Raw genomic sequence first — 24,675 nt, forward strand, 5'->3', positions numbered from 1 at the left:
CGTGAAGAAAAGCCTCACCAAGAGCACACTAGTCTTCCGTATACCATGAAATGATTACATTCTCCCACAATCGCCTAGATTAGCTTGCTCTAATCTAGCAGCAACAGGGATCCTGAACAGGTGGGAGAGGAGGTGGAGAGCAGGAAATGCTAAAGGTCAGGGGAGGGTCTCAGGAAATCCAGGGAAGTCCAGAGATGGAGGGATATATGAATAGAAAGGAAAGGGAGATTTTCCTTTTTCTCTGAAAGTGTTCTCTTGTTTATCTTTTTTTTTTTTCACATTACGTTTAAACTTTTCTTTTTTTTTAGTTAAGAAGGGATACATGATGGTTAACATTATTTAATCAGTATAGGCGTGTGTTATAGATTGAATTGTGTCCCCCCAAAATGTGTTGAAATCCTAACCGCTGTACCTTTAAATATGACCCAGTTTGGAAATAGGAGTTTTCTTTTGTTAAGGAGGTTGTAGTGGAGTAGGGTTGGTCCTAAACCTAATCACTTCTTAGTTATCAAAAGAGCAGAGTAGACACAGAGACACATACTGGGGGAAGAGAGATACCCACCAGCCTGCTCCGCGGGAGAAAGATGTGGCAGGCTGCTTCCGTAAATATTGCAGCCTCGGAAACCCTATGGAGCAGTTCTACTCTGTCCTACAGGACCGCTGTGAGTCAGAATTGACTCGATGGCTGTTGGTTTGGTTTTTTATGGTTATACTTGTGTGTGTGTGTGTATATATACTTATAAAATTGTAAATATAAACTATGCATAAATATAGTTTATGTTTATTATTGACATTTATAAAAATCTATTATTTTGTATAAGTGGCATCAGTACACATAATGCAGAAACTGGCTTTTTTCTTTAACAATCAGATTTAGACATCTTTCATATAAGAATGCATAGAACTACCTCTTTTGTAAAAAAAAGACTGTATAGTGTTCTATTCAGTATGGCTGTATAAATGTCCTGTAATTTATTTTACCACTTTCCTACTAATAACATTTAAGTTGTTCCTGAATTTAGAATTTTTTTTTTTTGCTATACCAATAATTCTACAAATATGTATGCAAAACTGTATGGAGAATAGATTCCTAGAACTGGAATTGCTGGTTCAAGGAGTATGTGATTGAAAATTTTTGACTGATAGTGCCAAGTTACCATGCAAAAAATGAGCAAAAACGAATGTACTGTTCTCACTTCCAGCTCCCAAGGTAGTCCATTTTCCCATACCATTTCCAACAGTCTTAGAAATTGCCAATTAGAGTTGGAAAATGCTATCTCCTTTCTTTCATTAATTATGGGCAAAGAAATAAAAGAGATATGATCAGAAGCATAGACTACTTTGACTAAATAATTAGATCAACAGTAATCTGTGGGAGAAAACTTAAGAACTTAATAGATATTTTGCTCTTAATTATTTTAAGATGAAATGAGTCAGTAAGAGAAAAAAGGAGAAAGCTATCATTAGGATAAATAATAATTTTTATAGGAAAACCAACTTTTCTTTCACTTCAGGAGGGTTTTAACCATGAAGATGATTGCAGACAACCAACGTGGCATGTGGCATACCGGACCGGCAAGTTACAGCGAAAGCAAGGGCAAGATCAGGCACCCGAGAGCTAGGAGACCTGGATTCTAGTTTTGACTCAACCAATTAGTTGTGTTTCATTTTGGGAAAATCGTTGAACCGTATTTAATCCCTCTGTACCTGTTTTCTCATGTGTGTAAAATGAGGGGTAGGACCTCAACACCCTAAACCGTTGTATGATTCTGGGAATGTTGAATAAATAATGTTATTGATGAGGATTTATAAAATTAAACCTTCTGATTCTAATTCTCCACCAGGTGGCGATATTATAACATCTGTAGAGTTACTGATCTGGTACCTTGAACAGTAATTCTTTCCTAAAGGGTTCACTTTAGCAATAATTCTTTGCCATTTTAATGTTATATAAAGAGTATATTTATAAAATTTATTGTTACACTTAGTGTGCTCACGTAGGATATCAGTTGATTGTCAATTTGTTCTTTTAATGTCTATAGAAATTGAACTCCAAACCCAGTTAATGACCTTTATGACATAATTTTATATCTGTCATATTTTCCTTCATTCAGTTACTTTCATAAATAACCTCAGTTTTAGTTAATTTACCCGTTTAATTAGAAGGCTAAGAGCGTATTGAACTTTGTGTATCATGTTGGACATTTAAAAATACTGTATAAGAAGACAGTTGAAGAACAGCCTCAAATAAGGTCTCCAAATATCCTGTTAGAAAGTCAACTTTTACTAATTCTACAATGATACAGAAAACTCAAGGACATCGACCACAAAATTAAAAGTTCACCAAAGTTGCAAGATGGTAAGTCAATCTTCAAGACATCAATTGCATACTTTCCAAATGACATATACAGGTGGTCCCTAGATTATGAATGATTTCCATTCCGAAGTCTGTCGGTGAGTCAAATTTGTACATAAAGAATATTTAGGTACAGTTCGTATCTAACATCAGTTAGTCAAAGGTTTGTCGTAGTATAGCATATAGTGTACCTTTCGATGCATAAAAAACATTAAACACTTCTGGATATGCTAAAACATCTTTAACGCAACAATACAATAATAATAATGTTAGATGTGCATCGCAAAGTAGCACTCATTTGTTATTACGAACCATTGTATGTACCTCGAATTTTTAACATAATAGGCTTTACGGGGTTGGTTTATAACTATGGGTTGTACATAAGTCAGGTGTTCGTAACCAGGGGACTGTCTGTAATCAGAAAATAAAGGAATAAATGTAGTAACCATTAGCAATAAAAGTCTTACATAAATGGATAGTAATTTATCATGGAAAGTAAAATGTGTATTAACAGAACACAATTAAACTTTAGTAGGAAAAACAGACACTCATAATTGCAGAGATTGAATTTAGCAAAGATGTCAGTATTATTTGTTTAAACATAGATTAAATGCAAATATTTATTATGAAGATAATTCAAAAATGGTTTCAGCAGTACATCTACAGGGAACTGCCGGAAATTCAAGCTGGATTCAGAAGAGGAAATGGAACGAGGCATATCATTGCTGATGTCAGATGGATTTTGGCTAAAAGCAGAGAATACCAGAAAGATGTTTACCTGTGCTTTATTGACTATGCAAAGGCATTTAGCTGTGTGGATCATAACAAATTATGGATAACATTGTGAAGAATGGGAATTCCAGACACTTAACTGTGCTCGTGTGGAACCTCTATATACCCCAAGAGGCAGGCGTTTGAACAGAATAAGGGGATACTGCATGGTTTAAAATCAGGAAAGGTGTGTGTCAGGGTCGTATCCTTTCACCAATCTGTTTGCTGAGCAAATAACCAGAGAAGCTGGAGTATATGAAGAAGAACATGTCATCAAGATTGGTAGAAGAGTCATTAAAGCACTTATTGATAAACATCAAAGATGACAACCTTCAGTATGGATTACACCTCAAAATAAAGAAAACAAAAATCCTCACAAATGGACCGATAAGCAACATCATGATAAACGGAGAAAAGAGTGAAGTTGTCAAGGATTTCTTTTGACTTGGATCCACAATCAGTGCCCATGGAAGCAGCAGTCGGAGCTTAGTAGACATATTGCATCGGCCAAATCTGCTGCAAAAGGCCTCTTTAAAGTGTTGAAAAGCAAAGATGTCACTTTAAGGTACATAGAGTCACTATGAGTTGGAATCGACTAGACAGCGCATGATAACAACCACGACATTGTTTATTATGAGTCCCTACAGAACATTTTGTACCACAAGACAAGTTAATAGTAAAAATCTTCTGGCAAAACCAGCAAGGGAGTACACAAAGTAATTTTTAAAAGATAGTAATGGTTGACTTAAAATTTCAAAACATTTTATAAAAACTTTCATCACACTCAAATGGTAACTAGATAACAATGGTAAAGGTGATTATAGAAGTAGAAAAAAACTACTTAGAAATGGATTATTGTGATAAAGATGTGTCATTCCCCAAACATAGCATGTTTACAGATGATTATATCCTATACAAATGTCTGTGTTACTCTAATGCATGTCTGTAAGAGCTGGCCTTGATGAATGCCACCAAGACATTAGCAAACTCTGGTTCTAAATATATAGGTTAGAAGAGCTAAGAAGAGTAATTTTGGGGGATTTAGAAGAAACTTTATGAAATTAAGCTTCATCTTGAAAAAAACAGTTTTAGGCTAGGAATGAGAAATCACAGAGAGGATTGTTATACATTGTTTCTTTGGCAAGATATGTGATCTTGTAAAATTTTTAAATAGAACAGGTAGTAATCTGTTCAAGGTGATTTAGGAGGCATTGTTGGAAATGAAGACTACAGAATGAGCTCAAAGAGCCTTCCAATTTCAGTTTTTAAAAATGAATGAAAGAAACCCTTGCTATCACAACTGTCTGAACCCAGGAACATAATAGACTTAGATAAGTGGTATCTAAACTCTCATAATCTGGACTCAGCAACTGAATAGATTAAAATAATAAGGGCTACTTATATATGATTACAGATTTAAGCAAATTTGAAAGGGCAAGGAAGCTAAGGAAACCAAAATCTGATTTTATCAAGTACAGAGATTGCTATGCTGGCACACAGCTAGACACCCTCTCCCAGCCTGCCTTGAAGGTAGGTGTGTGAGTCTTAGTTAGTTCAGCCTTCTCAGCCTGGAGCCCAGAAACAGCTCCAGTGTGATCCTCCACACAATGCTGCACACTCTCCCATGGCCCCGCCAGATGCCGAGGAGCTGGCCAGAGACTCCAGGGACCTAGGGGATGGTCCAGCCACCAGATGGAAGGAGCCTGGAACATTTGTATTTGACTTGGCATGAGTGAAATAGAAACTTTCAGTGTGAGGTTTTAGGATTTGATTTACAGCTCTGGTGTTACTTAACTCGAACTGATACATGCTACTGAATTTAATTGTCAAAATGCTTTTTTTTTTCATAATTAAAATTTATATATGTGTGATATTTTATATGCTACTTTCTTCTATAACGTTTCCATTAGCATATATGTATACACATGTATATACATATATTGTACTTCAGGTGAAAGTTTACAGCTCAAGTTAATTTCTCATACAAAAATTTATACACATATTGTTATATGACACTAGTTGCAGTCCCTATAATGGGACAGCACAGTCCCCATTTCCACCCCCGGTTACCATCCAACCAGCTTCTTTTCTGCCTTCTCGTCCTGCCTCAAGACAGGAGCCGCCTATCAGTCTCATGTCTGTGCTTGAACTAAGAAGCACACTCTTCATGAGTAGTATTTTATGTTTTATAGTCCAGTCTAATCTTTGTCTGAAGAGTGGGCTTCGGGAATAGTTTTAGTCCTGGGATAAGAGAGCATCCAGGGGCCTGGCTTCAAGAAATACTCCATTCTCAGTCACACCATTAAAACCTGGTCTTTTTAAGTAAATTTGAGTTCTGTTCCACGCTTTTCTCCTGCTGTCAGGAATTCTCTGTTGTGTTCCCTATCAGGGCAGTCATTGTTGGTAGCTGGGTGCCATCTAGTTCTTCTGGTCTCAGGCTGATGAAATCTCTGGTTTATGTGGCCCTTCTGTCTCCTGGGATACTATTTTCCTTATGTCTTTGGTATCTTTCGTTTTCCTTTGCTCCAGGTTGGTTTGGACCAGTTGATGCATCTTAGATGACCACTTGAAAGCTTTTAAGACCCCAGAAGCCATTCACCAAAGTGGGATGCAGAACATTTTCTTAATAAACTTTGTTGAGCCAGTTGACCTGGATGTCCCCTGAAACTATGGCCCCCAGACCCCTGCCCCTGCTGCTCTGTCCCTAGAAGCGTTTTGTTGTTGTTCAGGAAACTTAGCCTTTGCTTTAGTCCAGTGGTGCTAACTTCCCTTGTGTTCTGTGTTGTCCTTCCCTTCACCTAAGATGATTCTTGTCTACTATCTAGTTAGTAAGTTCCGCTATCCCTCTTTTCCGATCCTCATAACCATCAAAGAATGTTTTCTTCTGTGTTTAAACCTTTTCTTGAGTTCTTATAATAGTGGTCTCATACAATATTTGTCCTTTTGAGACTGACTAAATTCACTCAACAAGTGTCTTCCAGATTCCTCCATGTTGTGAGATGTTTCGTGGATTCATCATTGTCCTTTATCTTTTCATAATATTCCATTATGTGTATGTACCATAATTTGTTTATCCATTTGGCTGTTGATGGGCATCTAGGTTTTTTCCATCTTTTTGCTACTGAACATGGGTGTGCATATGTCTATTCCTGTGATGGCACTGGGTTTTGGGTGATGGCTCTTATTTCTCTAGGATATATTCTTTCTATTTGCATTTCTCTAATGGCTAAAGATTGTGAGCATTTCCTCACGTTTTCTTCTGTTAGCCGCCTGAATGTATTCTTTGGTGAAGGGTCTGTTCAAACCCTTAGCCCGTTTTTCAATTGAGTTATTCGTCTTTAAGTTGTTGAAGTGTTGCAATATCTTGTAGATTTTGTAGATTAGACCCTTATCAGATATGTCATAGCCAATTATTTTTCTCAGTCTTTAGGTTGTCTTTCTCCTCTCGTGGTGAAGTCTTTCAATGAGCATGTGTTTGATTTTTAGGAGCTCCCGGTTACCTAGTTTCTCTTCTGGTGTTTGTGCATTGTTAGTTGTGGTTCGTATTCTATTTACGCCACATATTAGGGCTCCTATTGTCTGTATTTTTTCTTCCATGATCTTTATCGTTTTAGATTTTATATTTAGGTCTTTGATCCATTTTGAGTTAGTTTTTGTGCATGGTGTGAGGTATAGGTCTTGTTTCATTTTTTTTGTAGATGGATACCCAGTTATGCCAGCACCATTTGTTAAAGAGGCTATCTTTTCCCTACTTAACTGATTTGGGGCCTTTGTCAAATATCAGCTGCTCATAAGTGGATGAATTTATATCTGGATTCTCAATTCCGTTGCATTGGTCTATGTATCTGTTGTACCAGTACCAGGCTGTTTTGACGACTGTGGCGGTATAATAGGTTCTAAAATCAGGTAGTGTGAGGCCTCCTGCTTTGTTCTTCTTTCTCAGTAATGCTTTACTTATCTGGGCCTCTTTCCTTTCCATACGAAGCTGGTAATTTGTTTCTCCATCTCATTAAAACATGTCTTTGGAGTTTGGATCAGTATTGCATTGTATCTGTAGATTGCTTTGGGAAGAATTGACATTTTCACAATGTTGAATCTTCCTACCCATGAGCAAGGTATGTTTTTCCATTTATATAGGTCTCTTTTGGTTTCTTGCAGTAATGTCTTGTAATTTTCTTTGTATAGGTCTTTTATGTCTCTGGTTAAATTTATTCCTAAGTATTTTATCTTCTTGGGGGCTATTGTAAATGGTATTGGTTTGGTGATTTCCTCTTCGAAGTTCTTTTTGTTGGTGTAGACGAATCCAACTGATTTTTGTATGTTTATCTTGTATCCTGAGATTTTGCTGAAATCTTCTATTAGTTCCAGTAGTTTTTTTGTGGATTCTTTGGCGGTTTCTATGTATAGGATCATATCATCTGCAAATGGGGATACTTTTACTTCTTCCTTACCAATTTGAGTGCCCTTTATTTCTTTTTCTAGCCTAATTGCTCTGGCTGGCACCTCCAGTCAATGTTGAATAAGAGTGGTGATAAAGGACATCCTTGTCTGGTTCCTGTTCTCAAGGGGAATGCTTTCAGACTCTCTCCATTTAGGATGATGTTGGTTTTTTGGTTCTTGGCTTTGTATAAATGCCCTTTATTATGTTGAGGAATTTCCCCTCTATTCCTATTTTGCTGAGAGTTTTTATCATGAATGGGTGTTGAACTTTGTCAAATGCCTTTTCTGCATCAATTGATAAGATCGTGTGGTTCTTGTCTTTTGTTTTATTTATGTGATGGATTACATCGATTGTTTTTCTAATGTTGAACCATCCCTGCATACCTGGTATGAATCCCACTTCGTCATGATGATTTATATATTTTTAATATGTTGTTGAATTCTATTGGCAAGAATTTGTTGAGAATTTTTGCATCTGTGATAATGTAGCTTTCTTATTTTGTGGTGTCTTTACCTGGTTTTGGTATCAAGGTTACGCTGGCGTCGTAGAATGAGTTTGGGAGTATTTCATCTTTTTCTATGCTCTGAAATACCTTTAGTAGTCTTGGTGTTAACTCTTCTCTGAAAGTTTGGCAGAATTCTCCAGTGAAGCTGTCAGGGCCAGGGCTTTTTTTTGTTGGGAGTTTTTTAAATTGCCTTTTCAATCTCTTCTTTTGTTATAGGCTTGTTTAGTTGTTCTACCTGTGTTTGTGTTAGTTTAGCTAGGTAGTGTGTTTCTAGAAGTTTGTCCATTTCCTCCAGGTTTTCAAATTTGTTGGAGTACAATTTTTCATAGTTTTATCCTTTTTTTTTTTTTTAGATGGGTCTGTTGTGATATTGCCCCTCTCATTTCTTATTCGGGTTATTTGCTTCCTTTCCTGTTTTTCTTTTGTCAGCTTGGCCAGTGGTTTATCGATTTTATTGATCTTTTCAAAGAACCAGCTTTTGGTCTTTTTAGCTCTTTTAATTGTTTTTCTATTCTCTATTTTGTTTAATTCTACTGTAATTTTTATTATTTGCTTTCTTCTCGTGCCTGAGGGCTTCTTCTGCTGCTTTATTTCTATATATTTGAGTTGTAGGGTTAAAGATTTGATTTTGGCCCTTCCTTCTTTTTGGATTTGTGCGTTTATTTCTATAAACTGACCTCTGAGCACTGCTTTTGCTGTGTCCCAAAGGTTCTGGTAAGATGTGTTTTCATTCTCATTTGATTCTGTGAATTTCAGTAGTTTTTGAGCAAGGTGTTGTTCAGTTTCCATGTGTTTGATTTTTTTTTCTTTGCTTTTTCTGTTATTGATTTCTACTTTTATGGCTTTATGGTCAGAAAAGATGCTTTTTAATATTTCAATGCTTTGGATTCTGTTAAGTCTTGCTTTGTGGCCTAACACGTGGTCTGTTCTGGAGAATGTTCCATATGCCTTGGAAAAGAAAGTATATTTGGCCACTGTTGAGGGGAGTGTTCTGTATATGTCTACGAGGTCAGGTTGGTTGATCGTGTCATTCAGATCTTCCCTGTCTTTATTGGGCTTCTTTCTGGATGTTCTGTCCTCCACCAAAAGTGGTGTGTTGAAGTCTCCTACTATTATTGTGGAGCTGCCTATCTCTGTTTTCAATGCTGTTAGAGTTTGTTTTACGCATTTTGGAGCTCTGCCCTTGGGTGCATAAATATTTATTATTGGTATGTCTTCCTGGTGTATTGACCGTTTAATCATTATACAGTGTCCTTCATTATACTTTGTGGTGGATTTTGCTTTAAAGTCTATTTTGTCAGAGATTAATATTGCCACTTCTGCTCTTTTTTTATTGTTTTTTGCTTGAGATATATTTTCCATCCTTTGAGTTTTAGTTTGCTTGTGTCTTTGAATCTAAGGTGTATCTCTTGTATGCCACATATAGATGGATCATGTTTTTTTTGTTATCCATTCTGCCACTCTCTGTCTCTTTATTAGTGCATTTAGTCCATTTACATTCAGTGTAATCATTGATAGGTGAGTTTAGTGCTGTCATGTTGATGTGTTTTTTTGTGTGTGTTGTTGACAGTCTCTTTGTTCCACTTAATTGTGCTGAGTCATTATTGTTTATGTGTTCTCTTTTCATCTTTTTTATTATTGTTGATTTTATATTTACTGAATGTGTTTTCTTCCTTTTTTTTTTTTTGATGTATAGGATTGTTAGTTTCCTTTGTGGTTACCTTAAAATATACCTGTATTTTTCTAATTTTAAACCAATCTTTTATTTCTTCATACTGCCTTAACTTCCTCTCCGTATGAAAGTTCTATGACTATACTATTTAGTCCCTCTTTTTCATTTTACTGTTGTCATCTTTTACATATTGATGTCTTTGTTTCCCTATTTTCAGTGTTTTAGCTTTGACTTATTTTTGTGACTTGCCTATCTTGGTTGATGTCTGGTTGTTCTGTCCTGGGTTCTAGTCTTGGGTTGTTATCTGATATTATTAGTTCTCTAACCAGAGTCCTCTGTTTAGTATTTCTTGTAATTTTGGTTTTGTTTTTTACAAATTCTCTTAACTTCTGTTTATCTGGAAATGCTCTAATTTCGCCTTCATGTTTGAGAGACAGTTTTGCTGGATGTATAATTCTTGGCTGGCAATTTTTTTCCCTCAAGGCTTTGTATATGTCATCCCATTGTCTTCTTGCCTGCATGATTTTCTCTGAGTAGCCAGAACATAGTCTTATTGACTGTCCTTCATAGGTGACTTTTTATTTATCCCTAAAACCAAACCAACCCAGTGTCGTCGAGTCGATTCCCTAGCCTCTCTTAAAATTCTCTGTTTAGCTTTGGTTTGGCAAGTTTGATTATAATATGTCTTGGTAACTTTCTTTTCGGATCTGTCTTGTGCGCGTTTCAATGAGCTCCTGGGATAGATATCTTCTTGTCTTTCACTATATTAGGGAAGTTTTCTGCCAACAAATCTTCAACAATTCTCTCTGTATTTTCTGTTATCCCCCCTGTTCTGGTACTCCAATCACTCATAGATTATTCCTTTTGATACAGTCCTACATAACTCTTAGGGTTTCTTCTTTTCAAATTTTTTAATCTAATTTTTCCTCAAATAAATTGATGTCAAGCGCTTTATCTTCAGTCTCACTAATTCTGACTTCTGGTCCCTCAATTCTGTTCCTGCGGCTTTCTATTGAATTGTCTAATTCTGAAATTTTATTTTTAATCTTTTGGATTTTCTGTTTGCTGTCTCTAGCAGCCTGTTAAATTCGTCATTTTGCTCTTGTATAGCCTTCCTAAATTCCTCCATTGCTTTGTCTATGTGTTCCTTTGCTTGGTCTGCATTTAGCCTCATCTCCTTCCTGATTTCTTGAAGAGTTCTGCATATTAGTCTTTTGAATTGTACCTCTGGTAATTCCAAGACCTTATCTTCCTCTGGGAGATTTGGTTCTTTGTTTTGCTTGCTTGCTGGAGCCATGATAGTGTGCCTCTTTTATGTGATTTGATATTGACTGTTGTTTCCAGGCCATCAAAAAGCTATTATATTTGTTTATTTTATGTTTGCTTACTATATCCTAGTTTCTTGTTTTGTTTTGTTTTGATATGCCCAAATAGGCTGGTCATGTGAGCTACTTTGTTGGCATCTTTGATGGTCTCATGTCCTGTCACCAGATGGTTAGAGCTGTTACTAGGTAAGTGAGCCCAGGAGTCCATTTACTTTTCTTGAGTGGATTCAGCTCAGGTGTCCAGGTTGTTGTTCACAAGTGTGTGGTGCAGGCTCTCACCTACAGTGATATACGGGCAGGGCTGTGTAGGAGTGATTGGAACAGGCACAGGCATCTGGCTGCAATGCGGGGTTATGTGCTGAGCAAAGCAGGGGGCTGGTGGCTGCCCTTGAGTGCCTGGGTGGAAGGCATACCCCTGTTCTCTAGAGCATGTAGGTGGGTGGGTTTTGCAGCTAGACTTTGGGCACTAAATGCTGTTGGCTTTAAGGACTGAGAGGCACCAATTATTCTCAGACCCCTGTTGTGGGTGGCATGGTGGGGTGGGTGGAGCCACCAGTCCTCAGGCCCCTGATGTGGGTAAGTGAGGACCCTGGTTAATGGGCAGGACGGTGTCGAATGTCACAAATCTTCCACTCCCCTTTAGCTGTTGCAGTTGAAAATAGGCTTTGGTGTATAACCTGTTGTACTGTGCTAATGAGGGCCTGCACTGTTGAAATGAGCCCACACAGATCTAGGCAGGGGTGAAATGCATTTAGAGTCCATGGACCCCTTATGCCTGTGGCGCGGCAAAGGGGCAGTGCCTGTTCTGAGTACCCAGCTTAGGGGAGCTGGCAGTTTCTTTTTTCCCGTTTGTTTATTTGTTTGCTCCCCGAAGTCAGGAGACTGGCTCAGGCATGAAGGGTCCCTTTTCTGGCCTGGGGGTGTGGCAATCACTGAATGGAGCAGAGTGGGGAGGGGATGGGTAGGGGGGAAAGAGGCATTTCCCAGAGGGGTCATTTTGATCCCGTGCGGTAGGTTAGACGCTTGCACTTAACTTCCACAGATCTAGCGCCGCTTCCCCCTGGCTCCAGAGAGTTGTGCAGGCTCTCTACTGCTCAGTTTCTCCCAATGTGGAAAACGCGTCCCAAGTGCTACTGCTTGCCTCAGCCCATGCACGCCAGTCAATCCAGCCTGCAAGGTGCTGGCCAGATCTGCTCTGGCACTTTCTCGCTGGTTCTGAACTATTTCTCCTTCCCTCTGCCGATCCTTCTGACTCTGCTTTGTCTTTGATGTTCAGGGCTCCTAGATTGTCATATGTAATCAGTTCACTTTTTTGGGGAGGTTTATTTTGTAAGAGGGACTACAGGAAGCGTCTGATGGTTCTGCTATCTAGGCCCTGCCTCTGCACTAACATATTTTTGTATGTAAACAATGTCGACATATGAACAGTTTTTAACATGTTTATTTAGTAATTCATACAAAAATATGTTAATGAAAATGTTAAGAAAAGAAATATTCCGTTATGTTACTTGACCAGTTACCAGTTCCATCCCGTTGAATCCAACTCATGGCAACCTCATGTATGTCTGAGTAGAACTTAGAAGTGTGCTCCGTAGGGTTTTCAATGGCTGGTTTTTCAGAAGTAGGTCACCAGTCCTTTCTTCCAAGGCTCCCCCGGGCGAGCTTGAACCAATAATCTTTGGTTAGCAGCTGAGTGCGTTAATCATTTGCACCACCTGGGGACTCCCTTATGTTACCCATTCTCAATTGCTGGCATTAGGTCTCCAACTTTTCACCATAATAAGTTAGGCTACTCCAAACCTCTGTAACAGTTATTTGGGGGACTTTGGGGTTTTTTTTGGGTTTTACCCAAAGTGGAATTATTTGGTCAAATATACGAATTGTTGGAAAAGATAAAAACAATTAGTTCTGCTATTATATGGCATGTGCCTTTCTAAAAATCACTGAGCTATGCACAATTTGGAAAAAATGGGGTTAAGAGCATAACATGAAAAAAATTGTCAGTGACACATATGTAATAATTTGAAAAGGAATAATATTTTAAAAACAAGAGCAAAATCGAAAATAGCGATCAATGTTGGTGTGATGAAGAGTCACCACGATTCACTTCTGCTCATCTTGAGAATACAATACATACAAAAGGAACGTGGATGGCGTGGCTCTAACCCGCGGTGAACTGTGGTAACTGGCAGATGTTTGTGGTGTGTGCGTGTGCACGGTTCATGCATTCCTGTGTGGCTCACTTCAGCTGAGTGCACTCCATTTACCTAGTGTTTCTCTTTTTTTAAAAGAGATATTACTTTATTGAGATATTACGTACTATACAATTCACCCACTTGAAGTTACAGTACAATGATTTTCAGTATATTCAATGATATGCGAAGCCATCTCCACAATTGTAGAACATTTTCATTGCTTCAAAAAGAACCCCGTAGCCTTTAGCTATCACTTCCTGTCCCCTCCCCCAGTCTCCCCACCCATACTTCCCCTAAACAACAACTAATCTACTTTCTGAATCTATAGATTTCCTTGTTCTGGACTTTCATATGAATGGAATCATATAATATGTCATGTTTTGTGACTGGTTTCTTTCATTTAGCATAATGATTTCAAGATATGTCAATGTAGCGCCATGTATCAGTAATTTATTCCTTTTCACGTCTGAATAATATTCCATTGTGTGTATGCATCACATTTTGTTTATCCGTTCATCTATTGATGGGCATTTAGGCTGTTTCCACCTTTTGACTATTATTAATAATGCTGCTATAAGCCTTTGTGTACAGGTTTTTGTGTGGACATGTGTTTTCATTTCTCTTGGCTCTAAACCCAGGAGTGGAATTGCTGGGTCATATGCTAACTCTGTGTTTTATTGTCCGAGGAACTTCCAGGCCATTTTCCAAAGTGGCTGTACCATTGTACGTTCCCACCAGCAGCATACGAGGCTTCCGACTTTACCACCGCCTAGCTCCTTTGTTTTATACGTGAGGCAGCCGTGAGCTGCAGCTGAGTCCACAGCAGCTAACAACAAGTGGGTCCTAGTGGTCTGATCTGCAGCGCGTCGTGGGGACGGCGCAGGGCCAGGCAGCGTTTTGTCCCCCTGGGCGTGAAGTGGCCGTGATTTGGACGCTGAGTCTACGGCCGCTAACGACAGGTGTTTCTTAGCAAACAAAATCACACATAAACAAATGAGAAACTCGTAGTATCCTTAAATTGTTCCTTATCATGTTAATTGTGGGGCCCTGGTGGTGCAGTGGTTAAGAGCTCAGCTGCTAACCAGAAGGTCAGCAGTTCGAATCCAGCAGCCACTCCTTGAAACCATGTGGGGCAGTTCTATTCTGTCTTACGGGGTCACTATGAGTCGGAATCAACTCGACAGGCAACGAGTAGTTTTGGGTATATTAATTGTGTTGAAACAAATTCATGTTTTGAAAACAAGCATTATAGCAGAACTCAGTGTACTATTAAAAGGTTTATTTAAAAATAAAAAGACAGTGTGCTGCTCCACCCCTTCCTGCTCCACAACCCCATCCTAGAGACAATGACCATCAGTGTTTTTGGCTGTTTCTTCAGGTAATTAGGTCCGTACTATTTTAACAAAATCCTTACGTTGTTACGTGTTTAATTGTAAATTTTAGAAATTAGCCAGTAATATTCTCTTAGCATTTGTACCCCTTTCATAAGCTCCTCTCACATAGCAGTAGACACCATTATTGTAGCTTTGTAAATATTATAACATAATAACATAGTAGTTTATTACGAATATCTTTCCTTACCTCCCTAATTTTGTTTTTAGCATCAATTTTATCTATTATTGTTTGTTTTATAGATATATAGTGGTACCTTAAATTTGTTTTTATTTTTATTTCTTTCCTATCTCCATCAAAATTTAAGCATTGACATTATTTGTATCAGTTCTTTATCATTCAGAATATCAAACTTTTATTAGTTATATTGTTAATTTTTGGAATTTCATTGCTTTCTTTTTAAAACTTGTTTTATAACCTGTTATTTTACAGTGATTCTATTTTTCTGAATTATTTATAGTTTTTAGTGTGTGTCTTACACTTTAACCCATTTAGAATTTACTGTGGCATATGATGTGGTACTTGGATCTAATTTAATTCTTACTTGTAACAATTTCCAATACTCAAACCAACATTCAGCCCTGGTGGGGCAGTGGTTAGGCACTCTGCTGTTAACTGAAAAGGCTAGTTGTTCAAACCCACCAGCTGCTCCACAGGAGAAAGATGTGGCAGTCTGCTTCCGTGAAGATTTATAGCCATGCAAACCCTATAGGGCAGTTCTGCTCTGTTCTGTAAGGTCGCTGTGAGTCAGAATTGACTCGATAGCAGTGGATTTAACCAACATTGCCAATAATTTTCCCTCAATGGTTTTGCTCTGTTTTTAAGATCTTAGATTTATATGCAGCTAATTGTTCATGTCATCTATTCTTTAAAGGCCTGAATTATTCTCATAGAAACTGGTTTTTCTTCTATAATGTCTATACCTGGAATATTTTTCTATGCAGCTGACTTTTATTTCCTTGAATATTGTTTTAGTATTCCTGGCTCTTTCTGTTTCCTCTTGTGTCTCTATTATTCAGCCAGTGGGTAGATCACTCCATCTCTCTGTCTCTGTCTGTCTTGTTGCCATCATCTACTTGTCTCACTTAGCTGGCAGTTGATTTGCTTGTCAGGATAATCCAAAAACAAAACAAACAAACAAAAAAAAACCTAACCGGTTTCTGTCAAGTTGATTCTGACTCCTGGTGGCCTCTATGTGTCACAGAGTAGAACTGAGCTCCATGGAGTTTTCTTGGCTGTAACCTTTATAAAAGCAGATCACCAGGTGTCTTAGTCATCTAGTGCTGCTACAACAGAAACACCACAGGTAGATGGCTTTAATGAAGAGAAATTTATTCTCTCACAGTCTAGTAGGCTAAAAGTCCAAATTCAGGACATCAGCTTCAGGGGAAGGCTTTCTCTCTCTGTTGGCTCTGTAGGAAGGTCCTTGTCATCAATCTTCCCCTGGTTGAAGAGCTTCTCTGCACAGGAACCTCAGGTCCAAAGGATGTACTCTGCTCCCGGTGCTGCTTTCTTGGCGGTATGAGATCCCCATATCTCTCTGCTCACTTCTTTCTTTTATATCGCAAAAGAGATGGGCTTAAGACACTATCTAATCTTGTAGATCTTATCAGTATAACTGCCACTAACCCATCTCATTACATCATAGTGGTAGGATTTACAACACATAGGGAAATCACATCAAATGACAAAATAGTAGACAATCATACAATACTGGGAATCATGACCTAGCCAAGTTGACAGATATTTTTGGGGGACGCAATTCAATCCATGCCACCAGGTCTTTCGCAGAGCTGCTGGGTAGGTTCAAACTGTCAGCCTTTTGGTTAGCAGTGATTATAAGCTGTTGGCGTATATCACTGTTCTGCTAGTAAGGGTAACTTCACTCATTTCCTGTTCTTTTTCTCTTTACCTTTGAGGAGACAAAGGTTTTAATGGAACCTTGATTTTTTTTTTTTTTAAGGTTAATGGTTTAAAAAATATATTCACATTCAAAAAAATTTTATTTTGTTGTGTTGAGAATATATACAGCAAAACATACAGCAGTTCAACAGTTTCTACATGTATAATTCAGGGACATTGATTACACTCTTTGAGTTGTGCAGCCATCCTCACCCTCCTTTTCTGAGTTTTCCTCCCCAAGGTTTCTGTCTAATCTTTTGAGTTGCTGTTGTCGATTTGATTCCACATAGTTCTTAAAAGAGTGCAATGCTGAAGGTAGACATCGTTTACTAGTTAAGGTAAACTATTGCTTAGTTGTAAGAAGACTTAAGGCGATATTTTTGGTTTAAACTTTAAATATTATCTCTGAGCAATAGTTTCAGGGGTTCCTCCAGCCTCCCTGGCAACAGAAAGTCTGAAGTCCATGAGAATTTGAAATTCTGTTCTGCATTTCCCCCTATTGATCAGGATTCTTCTGAAGAATATTTGATCAAAATGTTCGGTAATGGTAGCTGGGCATCATCCATTTCTTATGGCTTTATGTCAAAGGAGACAGTTGTTCATGGAGGCAATTAGCTACACATTTCATTTCTTCCTCCTATTCCTGACTCTCCTCCTTCCTTGTTGCTCTAAGTGAATAGAGATCAATTGTTGTGCCTTGGGTGACTGCTTGCAAGCTTTTAAGACCTGAGGAAATAGGAAATGAACTAGGAGGTAGAACAGAAGCACTAAACACGGTATTAGGCCAATTAACTGGGATGTCACATGAAACCATGACCCTAAACCCCTAAACCAAGTAACCAAATCCTATGAGGTGTTTGGTTGTACATAGGAGCCTCATCAGCTACTCTCATTTTTTTTTGTTGTTGTAACTATGTCTTTCACACAACTTTTGCCAATTCAACTTTTTACAGTGTACAATTTATTGACAGCACTTACAATAATTGGCTTGCAACCCTACCCTTAATCAATGTGATTTTTCCATCACTGTAAACCGAAACTCAGTACTCCATGAGAAATAATGCCCTCTTTCGCCCTCCCTCCTACCCATGGTCACCACTAATAAACTTTGGTCTCTCTACATTAGCTTTTTCTTGTTTTTTTTTATATAAGTGAGGTCATACAATATTTGTCCTTTTGTGATTGACTTATTTCTCTTATCATAACGTCTTTAAGCTCCATCCATATTGTAGTATGTATCAAGACTTCATTTCTTCTACTGGCTGAGTAGTAATCCATTGTATGTGTGTAGCACGTTTTATCCATTCATCTGTTGGTAGGCAGTTAAGTTGTTTCTACCTTTTCGGCTGTTGTGAATAGTGCTTCAGTGAACAGTGGTATACAAGTCTCTGTTTGAGTCTCTGCCTTCAAGGCTTTTGGGTGTATACATAGGAGCGGAATTGCTGGCTTATATGATAGTTGTATGTTTAGTGTTTTGAGGAACTGCCACACTGTTTTCCACAACAGCTATACCATATTGTACTCCCACCAGTGACAGTAAGGGTTCCAATTTGCCACCATCCTTGCCAACATTTGTTATTTTTTGCTTTTATATCTTATCCATCCTAGTGGGAGTGAAATGGTATCTCATTGTGGTTTTGATTTGCATCTCTTTGATGGCTGATGACATTGAGCATCTTTTCATGTGTTTGGTGGTCATTTGAATGACCCCTTTGGTGAAATGTATATTTAAGTCCTTTGCCCATTTTATGGTTGGAACATTTTGTTCTTCTTACACTTTTGTTGTTGTTGTCGTTAGCTCAGAATAGGCACTATGGATTATTATTTTACCATTTGTTCAGAAATATCAGTACTGTGCTTAATTGTGGGAGATTGTTACTTGGCCCCAACCAAAGGGGAGAGACACTGAAATCATGTGGATAGAATGCCTGTTGATTGAATTTTAAAGAATCATATTCATAATTAAGGAGTCTGCCCAAGGGTAAATATTACAATGAAAGTATTAGCTTCTGACAGGGCTGAGGACAACTTAAATCTCCCTTTATCTGGAAATACTTATTGACCTTTCTGGCCAAAGTGATCATTTGATCCACAGTACTTATTGTCTCTGTCACTCCTTGGTCACTTATATTCTGCCTCTTAGAGTTATCATCTTTCCATGTGTTGGTCTTTTTGGCTCAACTAAGCAATAACCTCCTAGAAAGTGGGTCCCTAGCATGTTCCTTCTTTTGTATGTTTTATGGTATCTAGAATTCTTCACTTAGAGTAGGTGCTTAAATCATGTTGTTTGCAACTTCATCAATAACTTATAATCATAGAATTCCCTAGATTAAAATTTTACCATTAAACTCTGTTGTTAGTGTCATTGTTAGCTGCTGTCTAGTTGACCCATGAGGACCCCATGCTTAGTGGAACAACACACTGCCTAGTCCTGTACCATTCCCATGATAGGGTGGGGACCAGACTATTGTAAGCCATAGAATTTTCACTGGCTGATTTTTGGAAGTAGATTGCCAGGCCTTTCTTCCTAGTCTGTCTTAGTCTGGAAGCTCTGCTGAAACCTGTTCAGCATCATAGCAACACATAAGCCTCCACGGACAGATGGGTGGTGGCCATGCATGAGGTGCATTGGCGGGGAATCAAACCCAGGTCCCCAGCGTGGAAGATGAGAATTCTAATGGTGAACCACCACTGCCCTCTGTACTAAACCAGAGTTTCTTTTATTATGTACACACACACACCTTTTTTGCTTTTTTTTCAGACATCTTTGCTGACTTCGTTAGTAACCTATATTTTGCCAAATCCTATGTGACACAACGTTATAAAGTACTACCTAAAAGGAAGTCTCAGAAGGTCATGAACTGCAAGTATCAGCTTCACAGCTCTCTTGCCTTTTCTGTTTTGCAGCATTGTACTTTTTTAAGGATGTTTTTCTTCTCATACCAAGACATACAGGAAGTTCAGAAATACGACTATAAATATGCTACTCAGAAAATGTTTTGGTGTATAGGATTGCTGATTGCAAGCAGGCAGCTCTACCAACTTCAAGAATATCCTGATTAGATGTCTTTATTTCCTTCGTGGCTGAAATAGCCATATTTTAATCTGAATTTGAAACCATCAATTCCAACCTCTTTTTAAGTTGCTAGAGATTCCTAAACACTAGCTTAGTAGCAACGGTAGAGTTAAACTTGCTGTTTGTTTTTTGAGATTGCAGCATAAATAAAAGTTTAGAGACGGAAGGATAAATCTGGCTCGTGTTGCACTGACTGCCAGACATTGCTCACCCCAGTAATATCAGTAAGAATATACACGTAGTAAAGATAATAAAAGGTTGTGATTGAACACGTGGTGTTTCAGCGAGAACAACTTTATGGAGTCAGACCAGAGCCCCTTAAGCATTCAAAATAGGGTTATGTTTATATGAAGTTTCTATTTATTGTTAGTTAAAAAATGAAGATCAATTTGTTATTAAAAAAAAATCTAGTTACTCAAATATTCAGCAAGTTCTTTGACATTCTAAAGAAAGATCTAATCACATCATCACAAAGAAGTAGATTTTTCTAAGATCATTTTTGTAGGCAGATTAAAAAATTCATTAAACTTGACAGCTGGCACTTAGTGTAAAGTGTATACTTGAATGAAGTAAATTATTATGAATAGATTAATAATTTTTGAGGTCTAATGCTATGACTTTAGAACAGCTATTGCATTGAACCAGAAAAGACCGTAATAGGATTGTGAAGTGCTTCATATATCTTAAATGAAGCAGGATTGTCTATTGTTTAGTAATTTATTCTTTTGATGGTCACCAGAAAAGAGTAAGGGCTGCCTGCCTCATTGCTTGAGAAGCCACAGGAGGCAGTGAGTAGTTTATTGGTTGTTGGGTCTGGGATATTGCCAGCTTACTGGGTAGACTGTGTTAAGCTTGAAATGTGAGCACTAAAAGTGTTTTGATGGGATCCATTATAATGATCCCACTTTCATAAAGCTCTCCTTCCTCTCCATTCTACAGTCACATACCAGTCCCTTCAGGCTTTCTCCAGCCAAGTTCGCATTGGCACCAGGGCAAAGCTTACACAAAGGAGACAGAGGGACTGGAATCCATTTAAATGCAGTCGTTTTGTACATATGTAAAAATTGCATCCATTTATTTTGTCACTTGAATGGCTGGTTAGTGAATAGCAGAGATATAAAAATACAAATGGTGTAAAGATGAACTTTGGCACTTAGAGATGAGTTAGCATCTGTTTAGACTGCTAAGTGATTTCACCTTGGTTAGGGCTACTCATGGAGTTTAGAGGGGAAGGCTTCCTACTGGATGAGCAGAAACAAAGATAATCTCTAATCACTAAGAAGTATTTTGAATGTTTATATAATGACAGTGGTCTTGAACATTTGGAGTTAATAAAGTTACAGGCTTGTACACAAACAAGTTGATTCAACACACCCCTTGAGTGCTTACTATGAGCCAGCACTGTGCCAGGCACTGGGGTGTAGTGTCAGTTATATGGGGATCCTCTCTTAAGGAGGCCCCTGGGTGACAGGCAGTTTGTAGTTGACTACTAATCTAAAGATTGGTGGTTTGAACCCACCCAGTGGCACTGTGGAAGAGAGGCGTGGTGATTGGCTTCTGTAAAGATTGCAGCCAAGAAAACTGTCTTAGTTATCTAGTGCTGCTACAACAGAAATACCACAAGTGGATGGCTTTAATAAATGGAAATTAATTTTCTCAGTTTAAGTTTAGGAGGCTAGAAATCCAAATTCAGGGTGCCAGCTCCAGGAGAAGACTTTCTGTCTCTGTCAGCTCTGGGACAAGGTCCTTGTCCTAAATCTTCCCCTGGTCCAGGAGCTTCTCAGCACAGGGACCCAGGGTCCAAAGGACACACTCAGCTCCTGGCTCTTGCTTGGTGGTGATGAGGTCCTTCTGCTCTGTGCTCACTTCTCTCTTTTATATCTCAAAAGAGATTGATTCAAGATACAACCGAATCCTGTATATTGAGTCCTACCTCATTAACATAACTGCCTCTAATCCAGCCTCATTAACATTATACAGGTTAGGATTTACAACACATAGGAAAATTATATCAGATTACAAAATGGAAGACAGCCACATAATCCTGGGAATCATGGCCTTGCCAAATTCACATACATTTTGGGACGATATGATTCAACCCATAACAAAAACTCTACGGAGCATTTCTATTCTGTAATATATGGAGTCGCCATGAGTTGAAATTGACTGGCCAGCAATGGGTTTAGCTTTGGTTTGGTTTCTCTCTTAAGGAGTTTATAATCCAGTGCAAGGGAAAAATGTAGTCAGGATACCATCTCCTAATTTTTACACAATAACTGTATTGAAATCCCTAATTATAGCTCACATTTTGGACTCACTTCCCAATATATATTTTTAGCACTTTATACATATTTATATGTTTTTCCATTCAAAACTGAATGCAAAGTTGGCCTATTAAGACAAATGAGTATGCAACTGAAGTTAAGTATAATTATTTATCTATACCAGGGTTTCCAATTATTTATCTATATATTTTAATTTCAGCATGGCAGTAATTTTCACTTTTGTCTCAATTGTCTTTTCCTTAGTTTCAGCACTGTTATTTTCCCCATTTCCACTCCTTTTATAAGATTTAGCAGAATTTTCTGGTAACGGCATCACAGACTGCTAACTGGTCAGGATGACAACACTGTAAAGTTCAAACATTGTCTGAGAGGCAGTGCTACATAATGGCCTCAGCTGTGCACTTAGGAGCTGATGGGTGAAAACCCAACCTTATGCAAAAAAATGCTGTAGGCACAATGATGGTTAATCACAAAATTCTGGTTGTGTGAAAATCTAGTGATTTGAAATCAAGGACTACCTGCAAACCTGATCATTTTAATTTGGTACAAGGGGGCAAGCTGGAAATTAGAAATATGCATTGTATAACTCATGGGAATGGGGAAAGTTATTAGAAAAGTAATAAAATCCCAAATCTCAAGGGAGTTAGCATTTGAATAACTTGGTTGATGATTTGAAATTAAAGCAGCCTTGCAGATAGAAGGTGTCAATAAGCCGAGTCACCCAGCAATGGATCTCCCGGCTTCCCAGCTTGTTGGCAATTTGAAATCTTGGCCTCCAGGAAACATTTGAAAATGTGTCTTTCTTGTTGAGTTCGGTGGTTCCCAAACTGTTTTGACTATGAAGACTTCTCACTTGCTAGTAATTGTACGATCAACTCTTCAATCTATAGACACTCCTTGGTGTGAACACAGATTTGAGAATTTCATGTACCAAGTTGGTATCTCCCACATGGATCATGGCTCTCAGGGTAGAGATTTGGTGGGAAGAGAGCGAGCAGAGGCAGGAGGATGGTACAACCTCACGTCCAACTTTGGATGGTAAATCTTAATTTGATTTTTCCCAAGAATTCCAAGAATAAGTGGAGAAAAATAGTTATTCTGGGAGAGACAGTTTATGATCTAAGACCTACACAGGTATTACCTGGGGAGGGAATAAAGGGAGAACTCATATTTTGTGTGTGTGTATAAGACAAAACATCTAAAGGCCTGGATATCAAGTGCCCTTGCTTGTCTTGGGACTTATTAATTATTAAAGCTTCTGTAAGATTTGACATAAATATGACAAGAGAATAAGATTTGCATTTTACTAGGTCGGCAGGCATAGTTAATAGTAATTTATCCCACTAGCTCCCCCGTTCATCTCCTTCCACTTTGAGTTTCTTGGCAGGATCACTTATAAGAAATTCTTGCTCCTTCCTCCTTACTTCTTTCCCTTTCTCCGTTCTTCAGGCACTTATTGAGCACCTACTGGTTCCAGCAATTCTAACTTGGTACTCAGAGTAAGTGGAAGGAAGAAGCAGCACTAAATGTATGAGACTTCAATATAAAAACTTCTAAAACTACAAGAAGGAAATAGGGTAGTCTATCCCACCCACCTCTTGGATTTTGGAAAGATCTTTTTAACAAATAATCATAAAGAGAAAAATGACTACAGCAAAATCAAGAACTTCTGTCAAGCAATGGGATGAGGACAGTAATTCTAATGATAATAATAATAATAATTGCTGGGTAGGCACTGACTTACACATATCAGCTCATTTACTTCTAAGAAACCAGAGAGATGGGTACTATTGTTGTTCTGGTTTTAGAGATGAGGAATGCATAGATGTTATGTAACTTTCCCAAGACCACGCAGCTAGTACCTGGTAAACACCATGAATATGGCTAAAAGACAAGAGACAGGTTGAAAAAAAAAAAATTGTGAATTATATAACAGACAACAATTAATTATCCAGACTATTTAAATAACTTATAATTCAATAAGAATAAGACTGCACAGTTTAAAAATGATTTAACATTGAGGAAAGCTCAGTAATTTAAAGACGAGAATATGAAAATATGCTTAACCTCGCTGATTAGTGGGAAAATGCAAGTGAAACCAGTAAAGAGATGCCAATTTTTATCTCATATAAACACAAATTAATGTAGCTGGCAATATCCAGTCGTTGTAAAGATGTTGGGGAGGTGGTACTTTCACACACTGTTGGGTGGGAATAGATGTTGGCACTGCAGCTTTGGTAACATCCAAAAAGAATGAGGTACCTTAATATCTAGCAGTTCCACTTCAGGGAATCCACACCGGTGCTGTGTTGGTAAGTGTTAACTGGGTCTCTGAGGGGTTGAGGGGGTAGGGAGAGTCTTGGTTTGTATATTTGCAGGTTCCATGGTAAAAGTACTCCACACGGCCATCTTCCAGCCATCAGCATAATGTCACCGTTGGTTCTCACGAGTCACCAGAGCCAGCCCAGCACACCCCTGTGAGCCATCTTGGCACACGAGTCCAAGAGACAGAAACAGACATTCATCGAAGATTGTTTGTAACAGTAAAAATTTACAAGCACACTAAATATCCATGAGTAAGGGAATGCATATGTACACTGTGGTAAGGTCACATATACACCATGGTAAGGTCACATGTACACCGTGGTAAGGTCACATGTACACCGTGGTAAGGTCACAGGTACATAGTGGTAAGGTCACAGGTACACCGTGGTAAGGTCACAGGTACACCGTGGTAAGGTCACATGTACACCGT

General features: G+C 38.3%; 1 long non-coding RNA gene across 1 annotated transcript in view; it reads left to right on the plus strand.

Moving 5' to 3' along the window:
* LOC126062103 (uncharacterized) overlaps positions 1-24,675 on the plus strand; it is a 62,058-nt gene that overhangs the window by 20,007 nt on the left and 17,376 nt on the right. The window lies entirely within an intron of this gene.

This window comes from Elephas maximus, chromosome 19 (assembly GCF_024166365.1).
Source record: "Elephas maximus indicus isolate mEleMax1 chromosome 19, mEleMax1 primary haplotype, whole genome shotgun sequence".
Lineage (NCBI taxonomy): Eukaryota > Metazoa > Chordata > Mammalia > Proboscidea > Elephantidae > Elephas > Elephas maximus.